This window comes from Sus scrofa, chromosome 9, assembly GCF_054392235.1.
Source record: "Sus scrofa isolate SSC_HxYL_T2T_F1_AM1 chromosome 9, Sscrofa_HxYL_maternal_Yorkshire_Landrace_v2.0, whole genome shotgun sequence".
NCBI lineage: Eukaryota > Metazoa > Chordata > Mammalia > Artiodactyla > Suidae > Sus > Sus scrofa.
The window spans coordinates 77,298,327-77,311,568 of NC_139391.1; the positions used below are offsets into that span (position 1 = coordinate 77,298,327).

At 41.9% G+C, this 13,242-nt stretch overlaps 2 long non-coding RNA genes across 5 annotated transcripts in view; one reads left to right on the plus strand and one right to left on the minus strand.

The window, feature by feature from the left end:
- The window catches only part of CDK6 (cyclin dependent kinase 6), a 249,728-nt gene that overhangs the window by 112,317 nt on the left and 124,169 nt on the right, over positions 1-13,242 (minus strand). The gene's annotated exons all lie outside the window — the stretch shown is intronic.
- Positions 1,895-6,104, plus strand: LOC146399998 (uncharacterized). The gene is made up of 2 exons (XR_014815783.1): positions 1,895-2,301; positions 3,170-6,104. It is a non-coding gene; the product is annotated as an uncharacterized LOC146399998 (long non-coding RNA).

A 13,242-nucleotide genomic window follows, 5' to 3' on the forward strand; every position in this document is an offset into this window, starting at 1 on the left:
ATTAGAGATCACCAAATGTATCTGTGCACCTCTGAAAGGAACCGAGAGCACAAGTTTCTACGTATACAGTGGCCCCACTGCCTTGTGGCGTTTCCTAAATCAATGAAGGCCCGTCATCACTGGTGGTCAATGAACAGACATTCCCCATCTCCCTAACATAACCTAATTTTCCTTGGGCAGCAAAAAAAAAAAAAAAATGCTTCGCTGCAGTGTAATTGGTCTGTAGGCAGGTATATGACCCAGTTCTGGGAGATGAACAGTAAGTGAAAGCCGGAAGAGAGCTTTTGGAAAAGGTTGTCTTCCCTGATCAAAAAGGCAGTGCAACCCTTTCAGGCCCCTGCTTCCTTACTCACTGCTTAGACCACTGCTGTAGGAGGACGTGACACCAAAAGATGCAGAGGCCACAGGGGAAAATGTAATTCACTGAGGAGGGGAGGATGGAATTTTCCTAGTAACTGGTGATAGGAATCAAGATCAAACTCTTGAGCAACTAGACTGACTGCAGAATTATGTATCTCCAGACTTCTTCTTCTGTAAGATATAAGTGATTGAGTATTCCGAACTTGTAACCAAGAAAAAAAACTGAGGATACCAGTTTGGGTGATGACTAGTAATAAAATGAAAGAAAGCAAGATGAAGCAGAGTTGCTTGGGGGCAGGAGAAGCTAGTGAATGACATTTTTGTCATGTTGTTTCTGTTGCCCAATGGACACCAGGAGGAAATGTGAAGGGAGCAGTGGGGTTGAGGGCTGATGCTCAGCGGAGACTCTGGGGACCCCAGGCAGAGCTGACAAATGGGATGCCTCTGCACAGACACGAAAGTTAGAGCCATGGACCTGGGCGAGATCTGTGAAAGGGCTGAGGTGGGCTCATTCAGGATGCTTTTATAGTGGGAGGAGGATCAGGAAGAGCCAGCAGAGGTGATCACCAGAGACATTCAGAAGAGATGAAGCAGACAGTTCAATCACATTCTGTTAAGAGAGGAGAAAAGTGAAATCTTTTGGGAGGACAATCCGGCATTATTAGATTTTGAAATGTGCATACTCATTAAAACAACAATGAAATGCCATTAACATACTTACTAGCAAGGTCAAGCTCTAAAACACTGACAATACCAAATGCCCATAAGGACGGGAAGCAATAGGAGTGCCCATTCATTGCTAGGGGTGGGAGATGCAAAATGGTACAGCCACTTTAGAAGACAGCGTGGTAGTTTCTTATAAAACTAAACATAAAAGGTTCATCTTTTGTCTTGGTAATGCCATTTCTTTTCTTTTCTTTTTTTTTGGTCTTTTTGCCTTTTCTAGGGCCGCTCACGCAGCATATGTAGGGTCCCAGGCTAGGGATCCAATCGGAGCTGTAGCCACCAGCCTATGCCAAAGCCACAGCAACTCGGGATCCGAGCTGCATCTGCGACCTACACCACAGCTCGTGGCAACACCGGACCCTTAACCCACTGAACAAGGCCAGGGATCAAACCTGCAACCTCATGGTTCCTAGTCGGATTCTTTAACCACTGCGCCACGACGGGAACTCCGGTAATGCCATTTCTTGAAACTTACCCTACAAAAATATTAGTATTTGGGTAGAAGTTAAGCCCAAAAGAGAATGTACCCAAAGGACCATCCTAGGAGACTGGGTAAAATTATTACATATGCACAGTGAAGATAAGAAAAAGAATAAACAGGCCATATAGTAGATATGGGAAAATGTGTAAGATAAGTAAACAAAGAAACCCCAAGCAAAAATAACTATGGATGCTATGTGTGAATCTGCAGGTGTGTGTACACACACACACACACATATACACACACACAGATATGAAAGTTCATTCACCAAACTGTTAACAGTAACTTTTTCTGAGACCAAGGATTATTGAGAAGTTTCTCTTTTCATTTTTTTTTTAACCTATCTGGAATGTTTGAATTTTAAAATAATTTTAGCAATTAAAAAAGAATGCAGATTTAAAAAAGTGATTAAAGAATGATGAGGATTTAAAGAAAGGGGCTGATTTATCTGTATACAAATGCTACCAAGGGAAATGCAGAAGAAACTACAGAAAACATCTGCAGAAAATTTGGTGAACTGTATCATACAAATAGTGCTATTTCTTTCCAAAACTTATCTCCTTATATCAAAATTCTAAAAATAAAATTACAGAGCAAATAGATGCTATAATTACTGGGCATTTAAAGCAGTTCATGAATATCATGTATTTTTTTTTTTTGTCTTTTTTTTGTTGTTGTTGTTGTTGTTGTTGTTATTGTTGCTATTTCTTGGGCCGCTCCCTCGGCATATGGAGGTTCCCAGGCTAGGGGTTGAATCGGAGCTGTAGCCACCGGCCTACGCCAGAGCCACAGCAACGTGGGATCCGAGCCGCGTCTGCAAACTACACCACAGCTCACGGCAACGCCGGATCGTTAACCCACTGAGCAAGGGCAGGGATCGAACCCGCAACCTCATGGTTCCTAGTCGGATTCGTTAACCACTGCGCCACGACGGGAACTCCCTCATGTATTTTTAAAATACTATAGAACTAACAGTACTTGTGAACTATGATCAATATTGAGAAAACGTCATTTCCTTTAAAAACAGGAGTGCGTAAACCACTAATGAAAAAGAAACTTGATGGAAATTACAATTTGGATTATACTATAGGTACAGTAGCAGCAATGTGGCATTTAAACGTAGTATTTCAGTACCAAGTCCTAAAATCAAGGAATCCTTTTAGAAATAAAGAGAATAACAGAAAAAACAAATACTATATTTTGATTTACTATAATATTACTAAAGAAAGTTCAAACTTGAAGACACTTTCCTCATTTCAAATGGATTGATTCTTAAAATCCTAAATGTTGTGCTACATCTTTAACCTCAACTTGCCAGTAAAAGTCATGATGATAGGGGGCAATTTGTGTTCAAGTACAAAAGGAACATGTGAGGAGTTCCCATCGTGGCGCAGTGGTTAATGAATCTGACTAGGAACCACGAGGTAGAGGGTTCAATCCCTAGCCTTGCTCAGTGGGTTAAGGATCTGGCAATGCCGTGAGCTGTGGTATAGGTCACAGATGCGCCTTGAATCCCAAGTTGCTGTGGCTTGTGGCTTAGGCTGGTAGCTATAGCTCCGACTGGACCCCTAGCGTAGGAACCTCCAAATGTTGTGGGTGCAGGCCTAGAAAAAACAAAGACAAAAAAAAAAAAGGAATTGTGAGTCTCTTTTTTCCTGGATGTTAAATACTTTAAATTTGCAATGGACCATTTTGGCTTTTTTTTGTTTGTTTTTAACTACCTTAGTACATAAAGAACAGTTAAGAACTAGAGCTATCACACAGAATAAGTGGTTTTACATGATATATGTAAACTTGGAAAGGCTTAAGAAAATACATTTTAATCTATTAAATTTTATTTTCCATTGCAGAGGCTACTTTTGAAAAACCTTGCAATAAGCCCATCTGCAAAGCACTTGATTATTTATCTATTTCACACATTAGATTTTTTTTTTTTACATATGCAATTTTCTTAAAGCAGTATCGTTTTTTAGAACATGGGGTCTGGTTTTTATTACAACTCCATTAAAATCTGTCCTTAATTTATTATGAATAAATTAGTTGTTTAACATTAAAAGTCATTATGACCAGAACCAGCATCTTTGAGACCTAGCCCACTCTGACAACACCCAACCGACCAACTACTTAATAATCATGCATCTGAATAAAAGCAATCAAATTCTGTTTTTCCAGAAAATCATTTAAATATAAACACAGGATTTAGCAATGAAAGTGACTAGTAAAACAAGTGTGATTCCTGATGCCGACATTTCAAAATGGATGCAGATACAAGCTATAATGACACCTTTTGGGGAAGCCAATGTTTGGGGGAAACACCTCTTTCTCAGTCTCATTCAGCACCCCGACCCAAACCAGCCTCCCTCCACCTCCTCTACTCAGAAACCTCTTATTTCATCTCCCCCCTTCCACACTGCAAACACTCGCAAAGCAATACTACCTGCCTGTGTCGTGTTCCCTTTAGTGCTTCAACAGGTATTTTACAATGCTGTTCTTTTTAAAATAGAAGGCAAACCAATGAGGACACTATCGTTATGATAACTATGCTATCACAGGCAAATCAAAAGTGCACAAAAGAAGTGACTCTCTTTATCTGAGACTTCAGGCTAACTTCAGGGAGGAGGTGGCATTGCCCTGGGTTTTGAAGATTGAGTAGGAGTTTGTTAGGCTGAGAAGGCGAAAGTTAGTTTAAGCTGAAAGACAGTCTAATGGCTTTAAGGCACAAAACCTAATGGTATGCCATCGTTTAAAGCAAGAGGAAAGAGGTCTATAGAGGCAAGGTGACAGGGGTGTGTGGCTGAGCTGGAGATGGAGAGGGGTAAGTATGGATGGAGAGAAAGGTGAGGACGTCTGCATTCCAGAGCTCAGAGTATAAAAACTTTGGAACCTGTGGGCAGTGGGCAGTCAGCAGCAGTTTCTACTCCTTCTTCATCTCCAAGTCATCTGGTTTCTCACGGTTGGTCCAAACTACGGGGCCAGCTCCTTTCAATAAGCTGGTCTTGTCTTTCCAGGAAAAAGAAAATCTGCTTTTTTGATGAACTGTAGTCCTGAGCTTTTATCTACTCTGGAAAAGTGGGATTGTACAGTGAAGCAAAGACATTTTCATAAATACGTGTGAAGACTCGAGTTTCCAGAATTTATTTCATATTCTTCATCGTAACTTTTCCCATTCTTTAGAAAGGTTCACTTGTAATTTTTCTAATCTGCTTTTTCTAAACTAGTAAGAGCTAGTTTTCTGGAACTAGGTTACAGACCGACTTTGGCCCATTTAACAAGGTCAGACTGTTTATTCTTGACAGAATTCTTTCCCACTGTAAAAAGGTACTTTTAAATGCCACATTCCAAGAGCAGTGCCAGTAAGCCACTGAAGCATATTTTCCCACAAGAACTGATACCCTGTGCAGTCTCCACCTCACTGAAATCACCCAGCGTTACATAAGGTGCAGAGAGCCGTCAGCGTCACCGTAGAATCTATCAAACTGTGTTCAGAAACCACATCCATACATTTCAAAGCACTGTAACCTTTAAAAAGTAATTCATCAAAATAAAAATGGGAAAGAAGAAAGGGAAGGATAGCTTTAGAAATTAAAAAAAAATTTTTTTAAATGGCAGAATAGAAATCTTGTAACTTTGTGTCAGTACCCAAACTTAGAAGTAGGAGAGAGTTTTCTCCCTTATTTTGGGGGTTTTTATGGTTGGGTTGTTAACAATTTACAGCCCCACTTTTAGATTCTGCCAGCTTTCAAAATAAATATATGAGCAGTGCTAAAGTAAATTCTCCTACGCTTTCTCCTCCTTTCTTTTGGATGTTTCCCTGAGACCTGAAGGTAGACCGTTACTCCATAGCCAAGTGTAAAGTTTCACATTCAAGTTTATGAGGGACTTAAAAATCATCAGTGTCCTTACAGATGTTGGGTGCATGGTATTACTCATCTTGTGTTTCAATCCCTAGAGAAAAGGAAAACAGAAAGTGGGAGCAGCAAGAGGCATTGTTCAGCAGCCCAAAGAGCACTGTTAAGAAACAAATAGGAGATATTAGTAATAAGGTCAATACAATATGAAAGAAAATTCAGCATGACAAAGCAGTCATACAAAGGTATGATAAGAACTTCTGGAGAGAACTATAAAGGTTAACAGAAACACGGACCTAACCTCAAGAAGCCAAGTGGAAAAAATAAAATGATTAAAAGAACAATTACATAGATATTTTCAACCTTTTCCTGTGACACTACAGTTTCTCCAAAGATCCCCAAAGATCTTAATTTCTAATTTAAACATACCATACAGAAAATGTAAGTGTACAAGTTGGGGAGGTGTAAAGACTTGTGATCTAGGGAGTTCCCATTGTGGCGCTGTGGTTAACGAATCCAACTAGGAACCATGAAGCTGCGGGTTCGATCCCTGGCCTCGCTCAGTGGGTTAAGGATCTGGCGTTGCTGTGAGCTGTGGTGTAGATAGCAGATGTAGCTCAGATCCTGAGTTGCTGTGGCTGTGGCGTAGGCCGGTGGCTACAGCTCTGATGTGACCCCTAGCCTGGGAACCTCCATATGCCGTGGGAGCAGCCCTAGAAAAGGCAAAAAGACAAAAAAAAAAAAAAAAAAAAAAAAGAAAAAGAAAAAAAAAAGACTTGTGATCTAGAATTAGGAGGAATGAAACAAAATAATTATCTGAAGGGGGAGTTCCCATTGTGGCTAGCAGGAATGAATCTGACTAGTATTCACAAGGATGGAGGTTTGATCCCTGGCTTGCTCAGTGGGTTAAGGATCTGGGATCTCCCTGAGCTGTGGTGTAGGTCACAGATGCAGCTCAGATCCTGTGTTGCTGTGGTTGTGCTGTAGGCCAGCGGCTACAGCTCCGATTGCACCCCTAGCCTGGGAACCTCCATATGCTGAGGGTGTGGCCCTTAAAAAAAAAAAAATTATCTGAAGGTTAGGACTGGCTGCCCAGACAGATATTCAAAGCGTAACTTACTCCCTCAGAGCTCAAGTTACTATCAGGGAGTGACCTGGGCAACTGAGAAGATTAGCTGAAAGTTTAGATCATCTTTAGATGCTTATAAATGATTGATGCAGTGACTTCAGCAGTAACATGGAATAAAAGTAGAGTTGTAAATTCATTCATCAATTCATTTGTGAAAGCTGGGAGTTGTAAAAGTACTAATTAAATTCAAAGAGTGGTGACAGTAATCAAGACAGTGTGGCACTGGTACCAAAACAGACATACAGGACATATAGACCAATGGAACAGAATAGAGAACCCAGAAATAAACCCAGACACCTATGGTCAATTAATCTTCGACGAAGGAGGCAAGAATATAAAATGGGAAAAAGTCTCTTCAGCAAGTGGTGATGGGAAAACTGGACAGCTGCATGTAAATCAATAAAATTGGAACACACTCTCACACCATGCACAAAAAGAAACTCAAAATGGCTTAAAGGCCTCAATGTAATACGACAAGACACCATCAAACTCCTGGAAGAGAACACAGGCAAAAGATTCTCTGACATCAACCTTACAAATGTTTTCTCAGGTCAGTCTCCCAAGGCAACAGAAATAAAATAAAAAATAAACCAATGGGACCTAATCAAACTGACAAGCTTTTGCACAGCAAAGGAAACCATAAAAAAAAAAAAACAAAAAACAAAAAACAAAAACCAAAAAGAAAACTTACAGAATGGGAGAAAATAGTTTCAAACAATGCAACTGACAAGGGCTTAATCTCTACTGAACTAGACACATGCACCCTTATGTTCATTGCAGCACTATTCATAATAGCCAAGACATGGGAACAACCTAAATGTCCACTGACAGATGAATGGATTAAGAAGATGTGGTATACATACACAATGGAATACTACTCAGCCATAAAAAAGAACAAAATAATGCCATTTGCAGCAACATGGATGGAACTAGAGACTCTCATGCTAAGTGAAGTAAGTCAGAAAGAGAAAGACAAATACCATAGGATATCACTTATATCTGGAATCTAATATAAGGCACAAATGAACCTTTCCACAGAAAAGAAGCTCATGGACATGAAGAACAGACTTGTGGTTGCCAAGGGGAGGGGGAGGGAGTGAGATGGACTGGGAATTTGGGGTTAATAGATGCAAACTATTGCCTTTGGAATTGGTGAGCAATGAGATCCTACTGTACAGCATTGGGAACTGTATCTAGTCACTTATGATGGGGCATAATAATGTGAGAAAAAAGAATGTATACATGTATGTGTGACTGGGTCACCTTGCTGTGCAGCAGAAAACTGACAGAACACTGTAAACCAGCTATAACGAAAGAATAAAAATCATTAAAAATGAAATAAAATTAAAAAAAAGAATCCACAAAAAAATAATAGAGTGGTGAGAAATCTGACAGTGTCAGATGATAAGAAATATGCATTTAGGTGTATGGGGGTGATTTCCGGGTGGGAGTGAGGGAACAGAGGGGTAGGTTGGGGCTACACTGCAAAACACCCCTCTGCATGCCATGCTTCAGAGTCGGAGTTCACACCTTAGGCCCTGGAGAACCGGGAGGATTCATTTCATTCATTTACCATGCATTCATCAAGTGCTTGCCACATGCCAGAAAGGCACTAGACACTGTGGGAAACACTAAAATTGTACAACATTGGATTTGAGTGAATAAAAATGGCAGTATCCAGGAGTTCCTGTTGTGGCCCAGTGGAAACGAATCTGACTGGGAACCATGAGGTTGCGGGTTCGATCCCCAGCCTCGTTCAATGGGTTAGGGACCCGGTGTTGCCATGAGCTGTGGCGTAGGTCGAAGACGAGGCTTGGATCCTGCGTTGTTGTGGCTGTGGTATAGGCCGGAGGCTGTGGCTCTGGGTCGACTCCTAGCCTGGGAACCTAAAGAGGAAAAAAAAAAAAAAGGCACTGTCCACCGTAACAAAATTTCAGTAACACATCTCAACTTAGGAACTTGCACTAGGAGGCTATCAAAGCCCAGGTAAAATGAAGATGCTTTACAGAGGCACTGTCTTCTGTAAATCCCAAGAAGTGCACACATTCTAAGAATTAAAGAGCTAGCAAAAATCCATGTGATAGAAACATTGTTTTACATTCAATTCAAAAGACCATGTCTCATACTCCATTGAATAAACATAACAGAACACTGGAGCTACAGCACATTTGCAGCAGTGGGCGGGGGGATAGAAAAATCTCATTAAATACAGTTTGACAGACTGGCTCCTGACCAAGCACATAAGTGTATGCCCATAAGAATGTTAACTCTAAGAGGCAACAAAATCTTCTCTACCTTCTGGATCTCCAAGAAACCCTTTGGCTGCAAAACCTCTCTAAAGCCTTTGGTCTCGTCACTCTTCAGACAATGCTTGGTCTTCACACTCAAACTTGGCCTCTAGCTTCTGAGATGTCAATGGCAGCCAAAAGAGGGTGCCTGTACAGTGGAATGGAAATATCCAGGTGACAACCAGACCCTGTCTGTGTCACACCTTGACAGGACAGTGCTGGCCAAACGGATGTATGGAGGAAGCAAAGAACATCCTGTGCTTTCTTGGAGTAAAACATCCTCCAGGCAGGGGCGTTACAGTTAAACTGTTTTTTTGGCCAGAACTAATTCGCCACAGTGACCACTTATGAAGGGGCTAGAATTAGGTGAGTCAAATGGATGACTATCTTTAATAAACAAGGAAAGCAGTCATTTGATGAACTTCACAAGTATACGTGGTACAGTTCAAGAGCCAGCCGCCTACACATGCCCCCAGCAGGGGCATCCTGTATGGCTGAAATACATTACTCTCTGCATGGAAGCAACTCTCACAGCGGTCAACAGCGTCTGCCTTTACTGAAGCGATAGTCGACCTATCAGACAGTAACTCAAGATGTGTTTTATTGCCACTGAGAATGCGTAGCGGAGGATCTGGATGGGTTTTCATGTTTGTCTTGGCTCTGGTGTTTTCCACGTACCCAGCCCTGGGAATCCTACCGAAAACGTATCTTGTTCCCAGTCCTGTGCGCTGCCCCATTGTGCTCCACTTCCCTCACTGGTGAAAGTGAAAACGAAACCGGCACAAACACTCCATTGTTAACTATGAAATATGTACTGGCAACTGCACGGTTTTCACAAAACAGCCCTGGTTGTGTCATGGCAAGGAGAGGTCGAGCGGGGAGGGAGTTCCAGGAGCCTTTCCGGCTTCAGAGGTGTGTCCTGCACTTTTGTCGAGGTGCCGGGGCGACAGGGCTTTGGGTTTTTTCCATTATACTCGGTTCGTGCTCTCAGTTTGATTTACTCAGTATGCACTGGCAGCGTTTGCAGGCTTCTGTGGGAGCAGCTCGGCTGCCCAAGCCGAGGCACAGACCTTGCCAGGTCTCCATAGTAAATACAACACGCACGGAGAGGAAACAAGCACAAACAATTTATTTTCTCCTGTAAAAGATGACATTGTTCTCTGATCTCTGGTCCTGCTTCACTTTGTCAACTTGGTGGTGCCAATGGGGTGCTATAAAATGAACGATTCCAAACACAAACGAAGAAAATAAGCACAGGCTGCAGGATGTACACATCCGTGGGGCCCACGTCCAGGCAGGTTCCGAGAGGAGGACACTGGTGACCTCTTGTAGTGGTGTGGTGCAGGGGGGCTGGCTTCCCTGACAGCCCCCATCCCTACCCCAGCCCTAAGAAGATTTCTGAGTCTCAGGGCCTCCTAGAACTCTGTCCTTTTCCTGTATTGCAGTTCTGTTTCTGACTAGGCATTTCTTGGTGTGACACCTGGGGGGAGAGCTGTCTCCCCCTTTTGACTGTGAACTCCATGAGAGCAAAGACCTTGTCCCTTTCTGTTCACCCTGGTTCCTCTGGTTCATCAACAGTGCTCGGCACATGGAAAGTGAGCAGTGTTTGTTGACTGAATGCTGCAACTCCATTTCGTTAATTTTATATCCCCGGATTATTGAAACCTTTCTGAATCCACAAGATTTCTTCTTTTTTCTTTTGGTCATGCCTGAGGTATGCAGAAGTTCCCCGGTTAGGGACTGAACCCGAGCCACAGCAGTGACAAAGCTGAATCCTTAATGGTGAGGCCACCAAGGAACTCCCACAAGGTTTATTGTTGACTAAACACTACCAATACTGGCGCTGGAGTGAGAAATCATCTACTGCCAAAGGCACAAGAAGGGGTGTAAACAATTTAATTTTTTGGTAATACTTGTGGTATTAAATAAATGAGTGATTGTAATAAGGCATTTTGGAAATCTTATCAGTTCCATATAAAAAAAAAATCCTCCAGTGAGTTTTTGTAATTTTTACAGCTGTCAAATAAGTCTTTCTATGTTTATTATTTACTTGCTATCTTTTGGTTTATTTCTATAGAGCAGGAGATGTTTTCAGAACACCTAAGCCTTTCAATGAGAATTACGGTATGAGAAAGAAAGAACTTTGGAGAAGAATGTAATTCACTTTGGAGAATTTTATTAAATCCCTAAAAAGAGAGGAGAACATTCTCACTCTTCCATTATGGTACAAAGTGGATATTTTCTCCAAACTGTATGTCAGGGCAGGCATTTGGCGGAAACATGCTAATTCTTCCCTGTTTCTAACGATTGTATAAAAGCCCTTCAAAAAAACTGAAAACTCCTGTGGAACAGAAGTTGGTTGACTGCAGACCAATCCTGGACTGCATCTGAGCACGTGAAGTTACTGAGGCACTAAAAGGAACGACTTCCTTTTAAGGCATAGACTCTTCCCTATCCATAGGTGGCTTTGTGGTGGCTGTCCCGGCACTTAACTGCATGAGTGCTTGCAATTACATCTGGATATAAAAACGTCAGCCCTGGCACTGCCCTAGATGGCCCTTGAAGTGGTCTCACGTGGTACTGTGAGCTTAGCGGTAGGTGTGTGTGAACTGTTGTGAAGATGCACTTGGGTGATTTTAAGGGAGCGAATACACAGGAACAAATCAAGAGCACGCTTGGTTTTTCTAAGCAATGACACATTTACAAGGGGTTCCAGTGTGCACAACTGTGGCTAAAGAAGTTTTATCCTGAGGTCTACATAAAAAGCAAATTAACCAGGAGGTAAAAAGTTCATGCCTCAGTGTTCCCCACTGTGTCGAAATGTGACATGGGCTGGTTGTTTTTTAATTGCGGTTTTAACAAGACTTAAAGCATGTTTTTAAAAATGGACTGTTGCAGAGTTCACGGGTGGCGCGGCGGGTTAAGGATCTGGGGTTGTCACTGCTGTGGCTTGGACTGATGCTGTGGCTTGGGCTTGATCCCTGGCCTGGGAACTTCTGAATGCTGTGGGTGTGGCCAAAAAAAAAACGGACTGTTGAATATGTGTGGAATCTTTGGATACCCTCTGTAAAACCCAAGGGTTCCAGAGAACATTGTTTGATACCCTCTGAAGTACTGGACCCCATGGTGGGGAGAAGAGGAAGGGGTGGGGTTATTAACGGGAGAGTCAGAATGTAAACATTAGCCACCCCGAGCCAGTGACAATCTATTTGGTGAATTCAGACTTGGCCGGGTTACAAACTGCCTGCCTGAGTCTCAGTTTCCCCACTTTCAAGAAGGCTGATAAGGAGTTTCCAAACCACCAAATCCAATAGCAACAGCATCACCCTGCATGCTGTATGGCTCAGTTTAGAAAAAAAAAAATTAATAAGGATTTTGCAGATGCGCTCCTCGCCTGAGCTGCTGTTCATAGTGCTTTACAGATGATCAGTCATCATCGGGCTGCTGGTAACAGGCCAGGCTCTGCTTCTCAGAATCTCCCATCAGACCTGATGCACAACCTGCATGCTGAGAGGTTGGTCTCTGTTTCCCTTTCATCCTGACAGACAAAAATGACTTGCACTACACACCGCATCTAATATGGAACGTACTTAGAAATGCTGCCTTAAGAATTCCCCTCAATGTAATTTTAGTCATATAGTCATTCTACTGAATACGCATATACAGGCAGACCTCAGAGATTTCATGGTGGGGTTCAGTTCCAGACCATGCAATAAAGCGAATATGGCAATAAAATGAGTCCTGTGAATTTTCTGGTGTCCTGATGCCTATAACAGTTGTGTTTACACTATTCCATAGTCTCTTAGTCTAGAGCCTAGAGTCTGCTATGGTGTGCAATGGCACTGTGTCTAAAAAAAAGTACATGCCTTGATTAAAAAATACTTTATTGTTAAAAAATGCTTTATTACTAAAAAATGTTGCCTTGAGCAGCTCATAATCTTTTTAAAATAGAAAAATCAAAGCTCTCTGATCACAGATCGCCACAACAAATATAATAACAAAAAGGTTTGAAACATTGCCAGAATTACCAAAATGTGAGGCCGTGACACCAAGTGAGCAAACGCTATTGGAAAAACAGCATTTGCTTGACACAGGGTTGGCACAAAAGGTCAATTTGTAAAAAATGCAACATCTGCTAAATGCAACGAAGTGAAGTACAATAAAACGAGGTATGCCTGTATTCTTGAAATTTATTTGCCACAGAGATTATGTAACTGCGCAGGCCATGATTCTTACATATTACTTATGTGCAATGGAAAGACATTCCCTATAACCTGTTCTCTTTGGAAATTCCACAAAAGTAGTATTTCACTACAGGTCACAGAAGTTGATTTCCATGGTTTCAGAGAAACTCTTCTGATAGGAAGAACCCACGCCAGGAACTGAATATAATGAGCCCCATTTCCCTTC